General features: G+C 43.2%; 1 long non-coding RNA gene across 4 annotated transcripts in view; it reads right to left on the minus strand.

The window, feature by feature from the left end:
* Window positions 1–1,843: 1,843 nt before the first annotated feature.
* Window positions 1,844–21,152, minus strand: part of LOC106571291 (uncharacterized) — a 149,735-nt gene continuing 130,426 nt past the window's right edge. For all 4 annotated transcript variants that reach the window (XR_006759157.1, XR_006759153.1, XR_006759154.1 and 1 more), the window contains 2 exons: window positions 6,625–6,737; window positions 1,844–3,293 (listed from right to left, as the gene is read on the minus strand). This is a non-coding gene — a long non-coding RNA (uncharacterized lncRNA). The remainder of the gene's footprint in view (window positions 3,294–6,624; window positions 6,738–21,152) is intronic.

Here is a 21,152-nt window from a genome sequence, read left to right on the forward strand (position 1 = left end):
CAGGGACCCTTGCACACATCAACAACTGACACCCACGAAGCATCGTTACCCATCGCGCCACAAAAGCCGCGGCCCTTGCAACGCAAGGGGAAACCCTACTTCAAGTCTCAGAGCGAGTGACGTCACTGATTGAAACGCTATTAGCGCGCACCACCGCTAACTAACTAGCCATTTCACATCGGTTACACAGACATGCATCAGAGGGTCACAGAATGGCATGGGCATCTTGGAGCCAGTGGAGGGGGACATGTCGTGACAGGAGCAGAAGGGCCCTGCCAAGCCCACGATGAGCTACTCCTCCTGCCTGGCAAGCTGTGCCAGCTGAACGACTGTCCTAGTCTGATGACAATGCCGCAGTGTACAGCAGGGTTTCCCAAACTCGGTCCGCTGTGTAGTGCTAGGGTAAAAACCAAAACATGCACCCTGCAGGGTCCCCAGGACCGAGTTTGGGAAACCCTGCTGTACACCATGTTCAAAATCAGTCTGACTCATTTTTCACATGGCCAACTCTGAGATGGGTTTATGGGAAGAAAAATCCACTAATAATAGGTTTGAGTCTCCACGCCCCGAGAGTTTGGCATTGAAAGATCCATGCAATTAAATTTCTAATTTCAGGAGGGTAATCGGGTCAGACCAGCCTGACTTCAAGCTAGTGCAAACCGCCCAGTTAAATCAATTCTACAAAGACAGATGCATGATCGTGACATTAGGGGGAAGAGGGGTTGAGGGGTGCATCTCACTCCGCTAATTATATTTACCATTTTAAACCCATGTCGTGGATGGAGTGTATCAAGTGATACATTATTAGGTTATTATTGTCAGCATTAGCTACCTGCTTGCTCTTCTCCCGTTTGATCAAAGACATGATTTGGGCTCCCTTTTGAGATTTAAATGATTGTATTCATACACACTGATTTGATTTTGACCAGTGTTTTTGAGTTGACACACACACACACACACACACACACACACACACACACACACACACACACACACACACACACACACACACACACACACACACACACACACACACACACACACACACACACACACACACACACACACACACACACACACACACACACACACACACACACACACACACACACACACACACACACACACACATGTCTCCCAGGGCATCTGGGAGTAGTGTCATCTCAGGGGAATCAAACATCTGATCATAAAAACAGTACGGTTCCCTATTCTCTCCTAGTCTATACTCCAGGACACAAACACCTCCACATCTGAAATATTCTGTATGCTTGTATGCATGTGTGTATGTGTGTGGGCCTCCAGCTGCATGTGAATGAATGCATCTCCGAGGCAGCCAGATACAGGACAAAAGGTGAGCGTGGCTTTGATGGAGATGGAGCAGCTTTCATGTGCTGCCAGAGGGGAAAGTGCCTTGGCAGTACAAGTCATCTACCCCCCGTCTGTTCCCCTGCTGCAAGAAGTGGTAAGACCCTAAGGCAGAGAGACAGACACACATCCAAAAAACAGCAGACAAATAGACTGAAAATATATATACAAACACACGCAGTCAGACAGACACATGAAGGAATATTCCTTAAATGGTATTGCATTGTAACTTCAAAATCTAGTATCATCCACACATCAGGACAATAGTGATAATGAAAAAGCTTTCCTCGTTGGTTGAAAATACCTGGATTTCTGCATAAATTGGTCATAACATTTAATCTGATCTGCATCTAGGTCACAACAATTGACAAACACAGTCTGCTTAAACTAATAACACACAAAGAATGATATGTTTTCATGTCTTTATTGAACACACCGTGTAAACATTCACAGTGCAGGGTGGGAAAAGTATGTGACCCCTTGGATTTAATAACTGGTTGACCCTCCTTTGGCAGCAATAACCTCAACCAAACGTTTTCTGTAGTTGTGGATCAGACCGTGCACCATGGTCAGGAGGATTTTTTGACCATTCCTCTTTACAAAACTGTTTCAGTTCAGCAATATTCTTGGGATGTCTGGTGTGAACTGCTCTATTGAGGTCATGCCACAGCATCTCAATCAGGTTCAGGTCAGGACTCTGACTGGACCACTCCAGAAGGCGTACATTTGTCTTTCTGGCTTTTAGAGATAATTTTGTTACCCTTTCCAGCTTTATGCAAGTCAACAATTCTTCATCTAAGGTCTTCTGAGATCTATCAGGCAATGCTTCTTGTGAATAGCAAACTCAAAAGCTCTAACCAACATCTCCACATGATGTATTGTTTAAATGGACCCAATCAAACAACAAATACAGGAGTAAACCAGTCTGTTATGAACTAGGGCAGTCCTTAATTGGGGTATCTGTTAAAATAAAGCAAGTGTTGAAATGTTCTTATTCTGTACACACATTGAAGAAAAAAAACAAAGAAGAAAAAACAAAGGAGAGGCGTGTTTTCATCATAACATTTCCCAAGCGGTTACCGAGTCTATTCTGGGGTCTGACGATATGGTCATGTGACGTCATGTGGAGGCAGAGTGTGTTTGTTACACCCATACTGTGGAGACAGCTTGTCATGGTTATTCATGTTGTCAACCCGATGTATCACTGTGTGTCAGAAGAATATCTCAGAGGAATTGCTCTCTCTTGCTACTAAACAATACCTTTGAAATATTCGCTAGTGCATTCCTTCACTTCACTGCTGGGAGAGAAAAGATAGAAAGGAGGGGTCAGGTGGTTGTTTCCCATCTGATTACCGCCATCCCAAATACAAATCAACAGCTAGGAAAAACATAGTCAGTTGCTGCCGTAGTTAAAACACCAATTCCTCTGTTGTTGATCAATAGATTAGTTGGGAGACCGTTAAAAAAAGGGAAATAAAAAATAAAGAACATCTAAATTCACCATTATGTATTTTATCTTTAATAAGAAACTGAAAATTAAAGCTAAGGCACTACATGGGGATATCTAACAGGATCTATAAGTTATTCAATCCAATATTTTTAGTTAAGAGGGCCTGTAAGAGGCTGATAATCAAATGGTCACAGATAAGAGGGGCTTTTCAAATGTCTGTCTCTCTGAGGGGTGAGGAAGGGGGCGGGCTGTAGCCATGAAGGACCTCGCTCTGCAAGCCATATAGATACACTGTTACACTGGCCCGGCCCACCCCCGCTGTGTGGTGCGGCCCGGTTGGGTCTCTTTGGAGCAGTACGGGGCATGAGCTCTGTGTCTGGGTCATGGGGGTGTTTCCAGCTCTGTCTGTGGGCCCCCAGGGCACAGCGGTCCAGAAACTTTTCTTTTGTGACAGGATGCTGGATGCTGTTACACAGAGCTGGAAGACAAGATACACACAGACAGGAAGTTAGTTCAGACGTGATGATGGACCCTTCCTGGGCTTGGTCCACCTCTAATGCAGGCTGTTTCTGCAGTTACATGAAAAAAATACAATAAATCCAGGCCATGTTCACTTCATAGTGGAGGTAGTATTAAACCCTTTGACCAGCACTGTTGCAGCTGTACCTTGCATTTACATCTGAAACCCTGTGCATGTGACTAATAAACTCTCAAAATCTCTAAACCTTTTCCTTACCTCAGGGCACAAGTGTACTCCAGCAACTAAACTACAATATAACTCCTCAAATTCCATTAAAGAAGATTCAGTAACTTAAAAATACATATTTTTTATGTTTGGACTGCCTTGACATTTGCAGTTATAAGGTTGGCAGAATTCAAGCATTAAACATAGATTTGGGAAACCAAGAAGATAAAAAGCCTTGAAGCGTAGAAGAAAGAGTATGGTATTCAATCAGTGGACATTTCTACAATAAAATAAACACAATACAATAAACATAATAATCTCTCTCACACACACACACACACACACACACACACACACACACACACACACACACACACACACACACACACACACACACACACACACACACACACACACACACACACACACACACACACACACACACACACACACACGAGTAATGCAAAAAACTGGCATTAAAGTAAGACGGCATGTGTGAAATATAGATGAAGTAAGCCATTAATCTAATAGGCCCAGTGATTGTCTTATTGCAGACAGAGATAAAGAGGCTGTAGATATTAATACAGATTGCTCCAGGGCTGGCCAGGCAGGCAGGTACTCTCACCCAGCTGTGAGCCAAATAGCCCACTACTTACAACTACACTGAACAAAAATATAAACGCAACATGGTCCCATGTTTCATGAGCTGAAATTAATTCCAGAAATTCTCCATATGCACACATTTCGTGCACAAATGTATTTACATCACTGTTAGTGAAAATGTCTCCTTTGTCAAGGTAATCTATCCAACTGACAGGTGTGGCATATGAAGAAGCTGATTAAACAGCATGGTCATTAAACAGGTGCACCATGTGCTGGGGACAATAAAAGGCCACTACAAAATGTGCAGTTTTGTCACACAACACAATGCCAAGTTTTAAAAGGAGCTTGTAATTGGAATGCTGACTTGCAGGATTGTCTACCAGAGCGGTTGCCAGAGAATTTCATGTTCATTTTTCTACCATAAGCTGCCTCCAACGTTGTTTTAGAGAATTTGGCAGTACGTCCAACTGGCCTTACAACCACAGACCACGTGTAACCACGCTAGCTCAGGACCTCCACACCCGGCTTCTTCACCTGCGGGATCGTCTGAGGGGGTGTGGGGGGGGGTGCTTCCGAGTATTACTGTATGTAATAAAGCCTTTTTGTGGGGAAAAACTCATTCTGGCTGGGCCTTGCTCCCCAGTGGGTAGACCTGGCTCCCATATACAGTTGAAGTCAGAAGTTTACATACACTTAGGTTGGAGTCATTAAAATTTGTTTTCAACCACTCCACAAATTTCTTGTTAACAAACTATAGCATTGGCAAGTCGGTTAGGACATCTACTTTGTGCATGACACAAGTAATTTTTCCAACAATTGTTTACAGACAGATTATTTCACTTATAATTCACTGTATCACAATTCCTGTGGGTCAGAAGTTTACATACACTAAGTTGACTGTGCCAAACAGCTTGGAAAAATCCAGAAAATGATGACATGGCTTTATAAGCTTCTGATTGACTCAAATGGTGTCAATTAGCCTATTGGAGGTGTACCTTTGGATGTATTTCAAGGTCTACCTTCAAACTCAGTGCCTCTTTGCTTGACATCATGGAAAAAGCTAAAGAAATCAGCCAAGGCCTCAGAAAAAAATTGTAGACCTCCACAAGTCTGGTTCATCCTTGGGAGCAATTTCCAAATGCCTGAAGGTACCACGTTGATCTGTACAAACAATAGTACGCAAGTATAAACACCATGGGACCACACAGCCGTCATACCGCTCAGGAAGAAGACGCATTCTGTCTCCTAGAGATGAATGCACTTGGTGCGAAAATTGCAAATCAATCCCAGAACAACAGCAAAAGACCTTGTGAAGATGCTGGAGGAAAAAGGTACAAAAGTATCCACATAACCTGGCCGCTCAGCAAGGAAGAAGCCACTGCCCCAAAACCGCCATAAAAAAGCCAGACTATGGATTGCAACTGCAAATGGGGACAAATATTGTACTTTTTGGAGAAATGTCCTCTGGTCTGATGAAACAAAAATAGAACTGTTTGGCCATAATGACCATCGTTATGTTTGGAGGAAAAAGGGGGAGGCTTGCAAGCCAAAGAACACCATCCCAACCGTGAAGCACGGGGTGGCAGCATCATGTTGTGGGGGTGCTTTGCTGCAGGAGGGCCTGGTGCACTTCACAAAATAGATGGCATCATGAGGGAGGAAAATTATGTGTATATATTGAAGCAACATCTCAAGACATCAGTCAGGAAGTTAAAGCTTGGTCGCAAATGGGTCTTCCAAATGGACAATGACCCCAAGCATACTTCCAAAGTTGTGTCAAAATGGCTTAAGGACAACAAAGTCAATGTATTGGAGTGGTCACCACAAAGCCCTGACCTCAATCCTATAGAAAATCTGTGGCAGAACAGAAAAAGCGTGTGCGAGCAAGGAGGCCTACAAACCTGACTCAGTTACACCAGCTCTGTCAGGAGGAATGGGCCAAAATTCACGCAACTTATTGTGGGAAGCTTGTGGAAGGCTACCCGAAACGTTTGACCCAAGTTAAACAAATTAAAAAGGCAATGCTACCAAATACAAATTGAGTGTATGTAAACTTCTGATCCACTGGGAATGTGATGAAAGAAATAAAAGCTGAAATAAATCATTCTCTCTACTATTATTCTGACATTTCACATTCTTAAAATAAAGTGGTGATCCTAACTGACCTAAAACAGGGAATTTTTACTAGGATTAAATGTCAGGAATTGTGAAAAACTAAATTTAAAAGTATTTGGCTAAGGTGTATGTAAACTTCCAACTTCAACTGTAGGTGGACCTATTCCCTCCCAAGACCACCCATGGCTGCACCCCTGCCCAGTCATTTGAAATCCATAGATTAGGGCCTAATTCATTAATGACAATTGACTGATTTCCTTATATGAACTGTAACTCAGTAAAGTCTTTGTTGCGTTTATATTTTTGTTCAGTATGTGGCTAGCTACTTAATTGACTTCAAATTGGGGAGAATCAATTGATTTGATTTTGAATGGCCCAAAAATTTGGGAAAACACTGCTCACTCACCCATGGCTGTGTCGTAGGAGTTGGGGAAGCTCTTGTCACATGAGCACCCAGGTGTCGTTGTTAAAGGACCACTCGATTATCTTGTTGTCGTACTGCTTCAGCTCCTTCGAGGCCTAGAGAAGGAGAAAGGAGTCAAAGTGGTTGGTTTTGAATGTCAACATTTACTGGATATTATATACAGTATATTATACAGTCTACAATCATTCTGGTCCTCCTATTGCAATACTGGAACTTACATTATACAGCAATAACGGTTTGACAATTGAATTAAGAATGTACTGTACACTTTGAATTATGAGTCAGGCAAGACATTTGTGTATCGGTTACCCATTTGTCATGAGCTTGATTTGCCTAGCTTCCCCTAGCTGCTGTTCTCAAACACTTGTGCTCTAAAGTAGCTGGATTTCATCACACCAAAGACACAGACACATTCTACTGAATGCAAACAGCTGATGGTAATACAGGAACACTTTATTAAGAAACTCATCATCAACTTACTCTTTAGCTTCACTGATATTGACTGTTCTGTTCAACAAATCATGAATCATTGAGTATGTATCTATATGGGTGAGGTGGTGCTAAAGGAGATACAGAGAGGGGAGCAGAGCTGCACTGGACCTCCAGGGCTCAGAGGACTGGCGAGGGCCCACTGCCAGGCTGCCCCTGAGCAGATGAAGGCCCGGCAGACACCAGGGAGTGGGCGGCTCTGCCAGGAACACACCACCGTGCCTGGCAAGAGGACCGAGTGCTCCGTAAAAGCCTGTCTGCTCCTGGAGAGAAGGGCATCTGGGTGCTCAAGTGGGGAGGGAGTGTGGATGAAAGTGTGTTGATGACTGTGTGTGAAGAGAGGGAGGCGTCATGCTCAGAACACATCACACCACACCACAGTTTGCATGACCATGAGAAAAGTGGGATGAAACCACAATTATACACATTAGACCTACGGGTACATGTTGTCACACTACCCTCATCACCAGTGTCTGTACCAACTGCCAGAGGAGATGGCTGACGTTTTACATGCTCCTAATCAACTGTGCTATTTTGTTCTGCACTGTTGGTTAAGGGCTTGTAAGTAAGCATTTTGCGGTAAGGTCTACACTCGGTAAGGTCTATTCGGCACATGTGACAAATAAAGTTTGATTTGAAGTAGCAGCACTGTGCTATTAAAATGAATGAGAACAAGCACACATTTAGCTGTCAAGATCTGTTGATTCAGTTCCATTTCCAAACCAAACAATTATTTCAGACCTTCCGAATAACAGCTGAGAGACAAAACTCTGGAGAAGAGACAGAATGGGCGATGCTCAGAGTTTAACACAAAGCCAAGAGAGCTGCCAAATAACAATGCAGGAGGCAACTTTTTGGCAGGCAGGGATGAGTCTGTCCTGTTTGCTGTGGTGTTTTCTGGGATCCCTTCCCTAGGTGTGTGTGTGTGTGAGACATGCTGGCTGCCATGTCTCCCCTCCCACCGCTTGGTGTTTAATCCATCCAAATCCACTTCATTATGGTCTCACACCTGCAGCCAGCTAGTAGGTGACTCTGGCGAAGGAACCCCCCCAGCTATTATTATGTGTAATGCCGGTGTATTCAACCTCACATCATAGTAATAACTTCGACAATCTATCCTCCATACCCCTCTATTCCAATCATGGCGTTTGGAACCAGAAACTTGGCTATTTGGGAAAAATAATATTGTGCTTCATCATACCATTATGCCAAGCGGTTGCCTCCGGTGAGCTTGTGATTAGTTTTCAGAGCACAAAAATTCTTAGAGAAATATCAAGTTAGGCTGATCTTAAATAAAAATCGTATGCCCATCCAAAGTACCCTACAGCTCACGGGATTTGATTCTACCAGACAGGTGTCAATAGTCTAGACTTAGTAGTTTCTACCAGTAGTGCACTACATAGGAAATAGGGTGCCATATAGGATGCATACAGTGTCTGTCTGTATGCCCCCAACTGTCCTCCCGTTGGCCTTTTGAGGGCATACTGATTACAGCAGAGAGGACAAGTAGAGCCTACTGCTTTATGAGCTGGAGGGGATTTTATGACAAAGCTCCCTGGTCGCTGCGGCGTTGTGAAGACTTGTTGTATTACTGAGCCTTTACAAGTCAGATGTTGACAGAGGAAGGCATTCTATTACACGGCCAGGATATTTCTCATTCCCCTCCGTCTGGGCGGATCTTTCTTTCATTCTGGACTTAATCAAAGCTGGCCCGGAGGTCTGGGACTCTGTGGTGGCACTTGGGTCCCTTTTAATAACAAAGCAGTGCTCTGTATAGACGGAGGACTGTTATACGATGCAGGGGATGCTGATGCAGGAACTCTGAGACCGTGTAGGTGTCGATAATCAACAATCAAAATTCAAGGTTAACACAGTCCTTTGATATCGACACATAAATAAAAGGCTGCTCTTAGCTATTGATATGATATGAGACAGACGGCCCCTAGCGACCTTTGTGTTGCTATGATGATGTGACGGTTAGGCGCAGGAAGGACTGTGCCATTCATTTCAGCCTCCCAACCAAACCCATCCCATCTGTAGGGATGTCAACATCATGACTCAGCTAAGAACAACAGCGCATTAACGCCTCTACACATCCACCTCATGCGCTATTGAGTAGTCTTATTCTACTAGATGCTTTGTAATTACACAGAATTACTGATAACCCCAGGAACTGTAATAGCCGTGTAGAGGCTGAAACTGTTTTAAATGGGAACACCGTTAACAGTTTCGCACTGTGCCATTACTTGTTGTCAATGTCTGGCTACTGGAGGGTCATACCAATCGTTACCCACTTCTCACAAAGACAGATAATAATGTATTTCAAATTAGAGGAAGAGCCGTGAGTACACATTAATTGGTAGACTAAAGCAGAAAGCTAAGTTGAGAATTTTGAGGAAAGGTGTGACTGATAAGCTAAAGATAAAGCATCCAAACAAAACCACACTAACAACACGTCAACACAGACAGAGGCTGTTGTACCCATGTAAACTTTTAAAAGATACCAATTTGTTTGGTTTGGGAGATAAGACTGTGAAGGGTATATTGAGTTCTGTCTCCATTAAAGAAAGTCAATTATATACTGGAAAATATCCAGGGCCTTAAAATAACAAACTGGCATCTCCTAAGAGGCGGCTTCTGTACTCGACAAAAAATAACTATTGCAATTACCTAACAATTAAAGCATATCAAATTAAAGTGTGTTTGGCAAATTATTCTTCCTGAAATGACTGAGGAGTTGAGTCGGAAATTACCCAAACAATCTCGAGGCACCTACGCATACAGAAAATGTATCCCATTAACTCAGATATAAGCATTCAACAGTGAAACTGAGATATGAGCCCCCCCCCCGTAAATGCATCGATGAATAAAAAGATGGATCACTATCTGGGAAGGTGACGAACACATTTGCACACTCCCACACTGCCTGCCATCAAAGGGTCCTCTCGTTTCCCTGCTACCGGCTGCTTTCACCAGAAACGGTAATGTCTGACTTCAACAGATCTGTCATGGATGGTGCAGCGGGCTATGTATGATTAATGAGTTAGCTCCTCTTCCACAGGCCTCATATGGCTCTGCTCTGTATAGGGAGCCTGGTACTCTACCAGACCCAGAGACACTCTACGAATGAAGTTAAATGAGACATAAGTGGGCATTAACTTGAACAGGCTTTTAACAAATGTCATACAGAGAGCTTGTGTGGTGGAGAAAAATCCATGATTGGCCACACAGTAGAGTGCATTGGAGGGAATATCTGTGAAAATCTTTTAAGTTTATAAAATCTATAACCTTTTCATGTCTCAAGAAAGGTTGAGTATCCAACTTTGGGTTTATCGATGATGTTTACATGAGCCGGGTACTGGTGTGTTGGATGCAAACTGTATGTATGACATTTCTATGGCATATTATATAATTCCTAAATCTTTACCATGGAGTCTTCGTTGTAAATCCCTGTTAAAAACAAAGGCTCACTTGGTGTTGTTAGGCAAACATTTGTAAGGGCTTGGGCTTACAGCATTTCCTTGTGTGTGTAGGTGAGGTTGAATTTAGTAGCACATCCAGCTCCTTGTCTCACCGTCTTTGTAAAGGGCATGTCATAGCTGCTGACGTAGAGCAATCTGAGGAGGAGCAACATGCAAAGACAAAACATCTTCATTAACACCTCCAGACTCCCTGAGGTCACACCCTAAGCACCAAGCCCCACACAGACAATATCCCCTGCTCCTTAATGAGAGAGGGAACAACGTTTCTCAGAGAGTTAGCTTACTACAACACACCACTGTTTACCAGCTAGAGACCTGGCCGTGTGGTGCCAGGACAGCAACCTCTCCCTCAACGTGATCAAGACAAAGGAGATGATTGTCAACTACAGGAAAAAGAGGACCCGAGCACGCCCCCATTCTCATTGACGGGCTGCAGTGGAGCAGGTTGAGAGCTTCAAGTTCCTTGGTGTCCACATCACCAACAAACTAACATGGTCCAAGCAGATGATGACAGTCGTGAAGCGGGCACGACAAAACCTATTCCCCCTCAGGAGACTGAAAAGACTTGGCATGGGTCCTCAGACTCTCAAAAGGTTCTACAGCTGCACCATCGAGAGCATCCTGACTGGTTGCATCACTGCTCAGCAAGCGGTACCGGAGCGCCAAGTCTAGGTCCAAGAGGCTTCTAAACAGCTTCTACCCCCAAGCCATAAGACTCCTGAACATCAAGTCAAATGTCTACCCAGACAATTTGCATTGCCCCCCCTCCCCTCTTTACACCACTGCCACTCTCTGTTGTCATCTATGCATAGTCACTTTAATAACTCTACCTACATGTACATACTACCTCAACTAACCGGTGCCCCCACACATTGACTCTGTACCGGCCCCCCTTGTATATATTGTTATTTTTTACTGCTGCTCTTTAATTACTTGTTACTTTTATCTCTTATTCTTATCCATTGTTGTTGAAACTGCACTGTTGGTTAGGGGCTCGTAAGTAAGCATTTCACTGTAACCTGTTGTATTCGGCGCATGTGACTAATACAATTAAATTTGATTTAGTAACAGAATGAAAAAGCGCTCTTTAATTGGAATCACAACTCCCATCCCCTCTCTCTGGGTGTGTCACATTAATACCTCCTTTCTCCTAAAGTGAGCATTTGTTCCTATACCAGTCATTTCCTTCCAAATTAGTGAAGGGAAGTGAAGAAATACACTTGTATACACTTTGGGAAGAACTGGAGATGATTGGGACGTAGCCAATCTCTCAGTGCATCTGGAGGCTTCAACATGTAGGTTACCCAGCGCAAACACACGACGGCGACGATGCCACGTCTGGAGGACAATTATAGCGCCATTCAAAACCACACAGACATCAAACTGACCACCTGCTTGCAACGACTTTACATTCTTTCCCTACATCATCCGTCTGTCTCTAGGTCAGCTATATTAACTGTGACTTCTGATTGCCAGCTGTGAGCACTCAGCAGTTAATGCACCGTAATGTGGCGCAGAATCAGGGTTTTTGCTGTGTGTGTGTGAAGCTTTGTGTGTATGTGAGGCCCCAAACAAGCCCCCCCGTCCTGTGACCATGTGCTTTTCCGTCTCATCCCAGGGTTCACGCCCCACAGCTGGCCTTAATGACACACTGACACACCCCCTGCCTGGCTACTCATGGTTATTTCAGGAAGCATTGTCTGCTTTTGTTACGCACCCAAACCCTCCTCCCCAGACCTAAACACTGTTACTGATGATACCGCCACTGGCTTCCTGTTCCTGGCTCTCCCTAACTAGTGAGAAGCACAGGCGGAAATGAGGGGGCTATCTGGGCTGATCTGATGTTCAAACCGCAGTGGCAGGGTTCTACACTAACTTAAAAAATTTGTGTCACTGGTGCTACCAACTTTTTCAGATGATGGCACAAACACATGGCTTGGTCGCACCAATTTATTTAATAAAAAATGATATTGATAATGACCTGACAGGTGTCCCATAACGTGCCTGTATTCCATACAAAATCAGGCTAATAATGACGAGCCATCTCTTACATTAGCATACCCTTGTGTTCTTACATTGATTTGGATAGATTTACTGTAACAGCAAATTAAACAGACTTAAGATTTCAGTGCACCATGTGTTCTTTTCTGCGAAATCCTCTAGAGGGCAACATTTGAAAAAACAATACTTAATACCAAAACGATACCACGGCAGACAAAAAGAAAGCGAGAAGAAGGACCCATTTCCCCCATTTTTGTTGAAAGGTTTTTGCTCTCAAAAGCACACTTTTTTAATAGAAAAACAACTATGCTTAAAACACATCAGGGGACCACTTTTGAGGTCTGTAGATGCCAGACAGTTGTGTTTGGCCAGCACACTTGTGATTGATGCAAATAATTATGATTCTTCCAGGTAGGCATAGGCTACTTTGTAGTTACCTTTTAATTGCCTTTCCATCTACCCAAAGAAGGTTAGGCTATCATTAGCACACACAGGGCTCGACACAGGGTCGGCCATAGCTTTTTGGGAAAGCTAAGCGAGATTTGGTTGGGGGGCTCCCCACCTTGCGGCAAAACAATATAGTGCCCACCCCCCCTTGACAGTAGAGAAAAAAACATTCCAAATTGCACCAGGTGTATTATACTATTCTAATAGTAATTTGAGACCCTGATTGAATTGCGCATCGCAAATATTCAACCAAGACATTGAACTTTTTAAATACATGGTTTGCATACCCATTCTTGCATTAGAATTTACTGACTGCTAGAGATCATAACTTGGAACATCTTTCCTATACAGTTGAAGTATGAAGTTTACATACACCTTAGCTAAATACATTTAAATCCAGTTTTTCACAATTCCTGACATTTAATCCTAGTAAAAAAATCCCTACTTTAGGTCAGTTAGGATCACCACTTTATTTTAAGAATGTGAAATGTCAGAATAATAGTAGAGAGAATGATTTATTTCAGCTTTTATTTCTTTCATCACATTCCCAGTGGGTCAGAAGTTTACATACACTCAATTAGCATTTGGTAGCATTGCCTTTAAATTGCTTAACTTGGGTCAGACGTTTCGGGTAGCCTTCCACAAGCTTCCCACAATAGGTTGGGTGAATTTTGGCCCATTCCTCCTGACAGAGCTGGTGTAACTGAGTCAGGTTTGTAGGCCTCCTTGCTCGCACATGCTTTTTCAGTTCTGACCACAAATCTTCTATAGGATTGAGGTCAGGGCTTTGTGATGGCCACTCCAATACCTTGACTTTGCAGTCCTTAAGCCATTTGTCCATTGTCCATTTGGAAGACCCATTTGCGACCAAGCTTTAACTTCCTGACTGATGACTTGAGATGTTGCTTCAATATATCCACATACATTTTCCATCCTCATGATGCCATCTATTTTGTGACGTGCACCAAACCCTCCTGCAGCAAAGCACCCCCACAACATGATGCTGCCACCCCCGTGCTTCACGGTTGGGATGGTGTTCTTCGGCTTGCAAGCATCCCCCTTCTTCCTCCAAACATAAAGATAGTCATTATGGCCAAACAGTTCTATTTTTTGCTGCATCAGACCTGCGGACATTTCTCCAAAAAGTACGATCTTTGTCCCCATGTGCAGTTGCAAACCGTAGTCTGTCTTTTTTTATGGTGGTTTTGGAACAGTGGTTTCTTCCTTGCTGAGCGGCCTTTCAGGTTATGTCGATATAGGACTCGTTTTACTGTGGATATAGATACTTTTGTACCGGTTTCCTCCAGCATCTTCACAAGGGCTTTTGCTGTTGTTCTGGGATTGATTTGCACTTTTCGCACCAAAGTACGTTCATCTCTAGGAGACAGAACGCGTCTCCTTCCTGAGCGGTATGACGGCTGCGCGGTCCCATGGTGTTTAAACTTGCGTACTATTGTTTGTACAGATGAACGTGGTACCTTCAGGTGTTTGGAAATTGCTCCCAAGGATGAACCAGACTTGTGGAGGTCTACAATTTTCTTTCTGAGGTCTTGGCTGATTTATTTCGATTTTCCCATGATGTCAAGCAAGGAAGCACTGAGTTTGAAGGTAGGCCTTGAAATACATCCACAGGTACACCTCTAATTGACTCAAATGATGTCAATTAGCCTATCAGAAGCTTCTAAACCCGTGACATCATTTTCAGAGATTTTCCAAGCCGTTTAAATGCACAGTCATCTTAGTGTATGTAAACTTCTGACCCACTGGAATTGTGATACAGTGAATTATAAGTGAAATAATCTGTCTGTAAACAATTGTTGGAAAAATGACTTGTGTCATATGTCACCGATGTGAAATGGCTAGCTAGTTAGCGGTGGTGCGCGCTAATAGCGTTTCAATCGGTGACGTCACTCGCTCTGAGACCTTGAAGTAGTTGTTCCCCTTGCTCTGCAAGGGCCGTGGCTTTTGTGGCGCGATGGGTAACGATGCTTCGAGGGTGGCTGTTGTCGATGTGTGCAGAGGGTCCCTGGTTCGAGACCAGGTTGGGGCGAGGAGAGGGACGGAAGCTATACTGTTACACATACACTAAGTAGATGTCCTAACCGACTTGCCAAAACTATAGTTTGTTAACAAGAAATTTGTGGAGTGGTTGAAAAACAAGTTTTAATGACTCCAACCTAAGTGTATGTAAACTTCCGACTTCAACTGTACCTACCCCTACCCACTGTCGAGCTGCTCCACGCAACAACCAGCTGTTTAAGAGCTGCACGCTCTCTCTGACCGACAGATTATCTATAGGCTATAAGTGTGGAGCTCACGTGATAAATAATCAACATAATGAACACATAAAAAAGTTTCGGAAATCCATGTTTTTAAAAAATTTATTATATAGCCTAGATTAAAAATAGCATTATTACAATATTATTTTCACTGAGGATTTGTAACTCCCGGCAGAGGATTTCCTGCCGGGAGTCACACACAGACGGGGGCATTTCTGTGTCGTTGTTGCCTCTTCAGAAAGTTGGTTTATTTTTTGTCAATTGCATATTACTGTTTGAATAAATCATGATAATAACAACAAAAAAAGCAAATTGTGAACCAAAAACTAACGTGACCAGGTAACAAAAAATTCACTGGCACCCAATAAAAATTGTGTCGCACTGGTGGGAAACGCGACTGTTTTAGTTGCAGTATCAAACCCTGAGTGGATAGATTTCATCTCACCCACCATGTTGGGTCACCCTGTTGGAGGCTGCCTTTTGGGTATGAAGTGGTTTGGGTGAGCAGAGCACTCATTAGGGGGGGGGCTGCCTCTCCACTCCCTCTTCCTCTGTAATGACGCTGAGGAGAGGGGAGGCAGGAAGCAGCCGTCAACACCACCATGGAGCCCTCCGGCCATCCATGAACTGAGGGAAACAACTGCAGAGCAACCCTGAGTTCACAACATAACCTTTCACTTCACACCCGCCCGCACTCACACACTTTACCCATCCTCTGTCCGACATAAAACATTCCTAAAATAGCCTACTTTGCCCTCGTAAACTGTATGGGCTGTGTATTTACCAAGACCTCTGGTCACTGACAAAAAAGTTAAACCATGACAAAAAGTTAAATTGTATTGACATGGTGATCCGAAAATAACCTGGATGTTGTCAATTTTTTGTTTGATCAAAGTCATTGAGGCAGACTGCAAGACTGATGCTGTGAAATGATGGACTGCCTGTGGCCTATTGTTTGTCATTTCAATTTCTGAATCTAAGTTGATGTTCCACTGCAATCTGAATGTGTTACTCTGTGTTATTAAGCATTTCATGCTGCATTTGATGATTGATTCATTGATTTGAATCAGTCCCAGATAAAAACGACCTAAAATCCACTGAGTAAAGGTGATAATAATGTGCTGATTACATTTATGGCCTACATTACTTAAATCTAATGAAACACATTGGGAACGGGACTTAGTATGTACCCCAAATCACAGAGCGCAACAGTCAACAGGTCAGCTCTTCTATATTCAAAAGGCATTTGTCCAACAAGCTCCAAATGGACTGGGGCTGAGCTGTCAGCAAGATCTGTGGGCCACATGGCCATTCCCGATAACGTGTTATACATGCAGAACAGTCATTTCTCAGAGTGAAAACAGTCCAAATTAACATGTTTTGCCCTGCACATCTCCTTCTGAGTGCTGAGCGTGTTGGAACCAGATGAACTTCTGACTACATCCCAAATGGCACTCTATTCCCTATATAGTGCACTTCTTTTGACCAGGGCCCATAGGGGTCTGGTCAAAAGTAGTGAACTACATAGGGAATAGGGTGCTATTGAAGACGCAGACTCTGTCTCTTCTCAATGCAGCTGGCTGAGAGGCTGGACCGGGTCTGTAAAGCCTCTAACCCATGCCCGCCGGCTGTAAGCTGCAAGGCCACCAAGTCCAGCCTATTCTCACTGGGGTCCTGCTCAGCAGCTGGTAAAAGTGGAACATTGAGATTCTACTTTTATCAGCTTGTTTGTGTCCGACAACTGGAATTTCATTTCAGACGGAATGAATGTTTACACAAGCACAAATTCCTCAAAGCTTTAATCCAGGGAAAAAATCCACAAAGAAGTTTGAGAGACATTGTTTCCCCATGACGTGGAAAATGGTTTGCATTCTCTCCCTACATCGTCTATGTCCGTTTTTTTTAATTGTGACTTCTGATTTCCAGCTGTGAGCACACAGCAGTTAATCCACTGTATTGTGGTGCAGAATCAAATACGTCTGGTCCTTGGGAAGGCCTTCATATATCTCACAGGTCTTATTCATTTAATGACCAACGATTGGTTGAATTTACAATGACATATGTAGAAACTGTTTTAATGGACCAATTCGATGTAGCCAATGTCGCTCCATAATTCAAGTTGCTACGGTAAAAACCTATGTGCTTCTTCCATGCCCCACCTGGGAAAACTCCCTTTATCATTTGCTGTCTCTTTCCCTCACTGTCTTGTTCTCTCGCACTTTGTCTTCTTCCTCTCTATCCTCTAACTATCCATCCTTTTCTCTCAGCTTCTCAACCTGTTTTTCAGTCGAGGTTATGAAAGTGGTGAGACTGTAAGCTGCTTCTTCTCTGGAGCACAGAGAGCAGAGAAACACTGAGGGATGGAGTGCGTGGGCAGATAAAAACAAGCGCTCGTTCCTTCTCTGTCTCCTCTAACAAAGACAAAGACAGACTTAATGACCTGGACCACTACCACTGGGCTCTGAGGAGGAGCAGTACACTGCCAGCTAACAGCTCTTTCAGAACTACATCAGAACATTCTCAAACAGGATGGAACAATGATCACTTGTGCTCTCAAAAGTAGAGACAGAGACGGAGGCCTGGTGTAGCGGTCTAAGCTCCTCACACACACTACCGTTCAAAAGTTTGGGGTCACTTAAAAATTAACTTGTTTTTGAAAGAAAAGCACATTTTTTGTCCATTAAAATAACATCAAATTGATCAGAAATACAGTGTAGACATTGTTAATGTTGTAAATGCCTATTGTAGCTGGAAACGGCAGATGTTTTATGGGATATCTACACAGGCGTACAGAGGCCCATTATCAGCAACCATCACTCCTGTGTTCCAATGGCACGTTGTGTTAGCTAATCCAAGTTTATCATTTTAAAAGGCTAACTGATCATTAGAAAACCCTTTTGCTGTTAGCACAGCTGAAAACTGTTGTCCTGATTTAAAGAAGCAATAAAACCGGCCTTCTTTAGATGAGTTGAGGATTTGGAGTATCAGCATTTTTTGGGTTCGATTGCAGGCTCAAAATCTTCTGAAAATCTTCTTCTGATACTTGTCAGTCTATTCTTGTTCTGAGAAATGAAGGCTATTCCATGTGAGAAATTGCCAAGAAACTGAAGAACATACAACACTGTGTACTACTCCCTTCACAGAACAGCGCAAACTGTCTCTAACCAGAATAGAAAGAGGAGTGGGAGGCCCGGTGCACAACTGGGCAAGAGGACAAGTACATTAGTGTCTAGTTTGAGAAACAGACGCCTCACAGGTCCTCAACTGGCAGCTTTATTAAATAGTACCCGCAAAACACCAGTCTCAACATCAACAGTGAAGAGGCAACTCCGTGATGCTGGCCTTCTAGGCCTCTCACTGTCTATTCTGGTTGGAGACAGTTTGCGCTGTTCTGTGAAGGGAGTAATACACAGCGTTGTATGAGATCTTCAGTTTCTTGGCAATTTCTCGCATGGAATAGCCTTCATTTCTCAGAACAAGAATAGACTGACGAGTTTCAGAAGAAAGTTCTTTGTTTCTGGCCATTTTGAGCCTGTAATCGAACCCACGAATGCTGATGCTCCAGATACTCAACAAGTCTAAAGAATGACAGTTTTATTGCTTCTTTAAATCAGGACAACAGTTTTTAGCTGTGCTAACAGCAAAGGGGTTTTCTAATGATCAGTTAGCCTTTTAAAATGATAAACTTGGATTAGCTAACACAACGTGCCATTGGAACACAGGAGTGATGGTTGCTGATAATGGGCCTCTGTACACCTATGTAGATATTCCATAAACAAATCAGCCGTTTCCAGCTACAATTGTAATTTACAACATTAACAATGTCTACACTGTATTTCTGATCAATTTGATGTTATTTTAAAATGCTTTGTTTCAAAAACAAGGACATATCTAAGTGACCTCAAACTTTTGAACGGTAGTGGATATGCCCCCCTGGCGACAGGGTTTGACCTCCTCTGTGTTCATCTCCCTCTCTAAAGTCCTACTGTACTGTCAAAAATAAATAAATATGTAAGGCGGTCAGAATTCTGTTTGCCTTAACAAAAACACGTGTTCAGATCCTCTTAGTCAGTTGTACGTGACAGTGTATGACCTGTGGTTGGCTGATTGTGAGAATGCTGGGGCGGTTGGTCACAGGGTTCAGCTGTCTCTCAGAGGGCAGGGGCTACATGTACTGTCAGCACCGAGATATTGATCTGTTTACTATCACAGCAGTGAGTCTTACTCAGTGTACCAACTTAGAAACACCTCACCTACAGCAATACACAGCATAAACATGCCTGGGAAGGTTTTATTAAAAAAATAAAAAAATAAAAAATGTAACCTTTATTTAACTATGCAAGTCAGTTAAGAACAAATTATTATTTACAATGATGACCTACCCCGGCCAAACCCAGATGACGCTGGGCCAATTGTGCGCCGCCCTATTGGACTCCCAATCACGGCCGGATGTGATGCAGCCTGGATTCAAACCAGGTACTGCAGTGACACCTCTTGCACTGAGATGCAGTGTCTTAGACCACTGTGCCACTCGGGTACAGAGGGAATGATTAGCAAGCAGGCATTTTTTCTCAAATATACTCCCAACATTATTTATTTAGCATGTATGATGTATTAGCTGTGCTTACAGCACAGTAAAGCACAGAATAGCACAGCAGTGCCTGGGTAGGTACAGTTGGAGTCGGAAGTTTACATCCACCTTAGCCAACTATATTTAAACTCCGTTTTTCACAATTCCTGACATTTAATCCTAGCAAAAATGCCCTGTCTTAGGTTAGTTAGGATCCCCACTTTATTTTAAGAATGTGAAATGTCAGAATAATAGTACAGAGAATGATTTATTTCAGGTTTAATATTTTTCATCACATTCCCAGTGGGTCAGAAGTTTACATACGCTCAATTACTATTTGGTAGCATTGCCTTGAAATTGTTTAACTTGGGTCAAACGTTTCGTGTACACCCATTTGCGACCAAGCTTTAACTTCCTGACTGATGTCTTGAGATGTTGCTTCAATATATCCACATCATTTTCCTCCCTCATGATGCCATCTATTTTGTGAAGTGCACCACTCCCTCCTGCAGCAAAGCACCCCCACAATATGATGCTGCCACCCCCGAGCTTCACAGTTGGGATGGTGTTCTTCGGCTTGCAAGCGTCCCCCTTTTTCCTCTAAACATAACGATGGTCATTATGGCCAAACAGTTCTATTTTTGTTTCATCAAACCAGAGGACATTTCTCCAAAAAGTACGATCTTTGTCCCCATGTGCAGTTGCAAACCGTAGTCTGGCTTTTTTATGGCGGTTTTGGAGCAGTGGCTTCTTCCTTGCTGAGCGGCCAGGTTATGTGGATATAGATACTTTTGCACCTTTTTCCTCCAGCATTTTCACAAGGTCTTTTGCTGTTGTTCTGGGATTGATTTGCACTTTTCGCACCAAGTGCATTCATCTCTAGGAGACAGAAAGCGTCTTCTTCCTGAGCGGTATGACGACTGCGTGGTCCCATGGTGTTTATACTTGCGTACTACTGTTTGTACAGATGAACGTGGTACCTTCAGGCATTTGGAATTTGCTCCCAAGGATGAACCAGACTTGTGGAGGTCTACAACTTTTTTTCTGAGGCCTTGGCTGATTTCTTTAGCTTTTTCCATGATGTCAAGCAAAGAGGCACTGAGTTTGAAGGTAGGCCTTGAAATACATCCACAGGTACACCTCCAATTGATTCAAATTATGTCAATTAGCCTATCAGAAGCTTCTAAAGCATGGCATAATTTTCTGGATTTTTCTAAGCTGTGTAAAGGCACAGTCAACTTA

The sequence above is a fragment of the Salmo salar genome, chromosome ssa15, assembly GCF_905237065.1.
Source record: "Salmo salar chromosome ssa15, Ssal_v3.1, whole genome shotgun sequence".
NCBI lineage: Eukaryota > Metazoa > Chordata > Actinopteri > Salmoniformes > Salmonidae > Salmo > Salmo salar.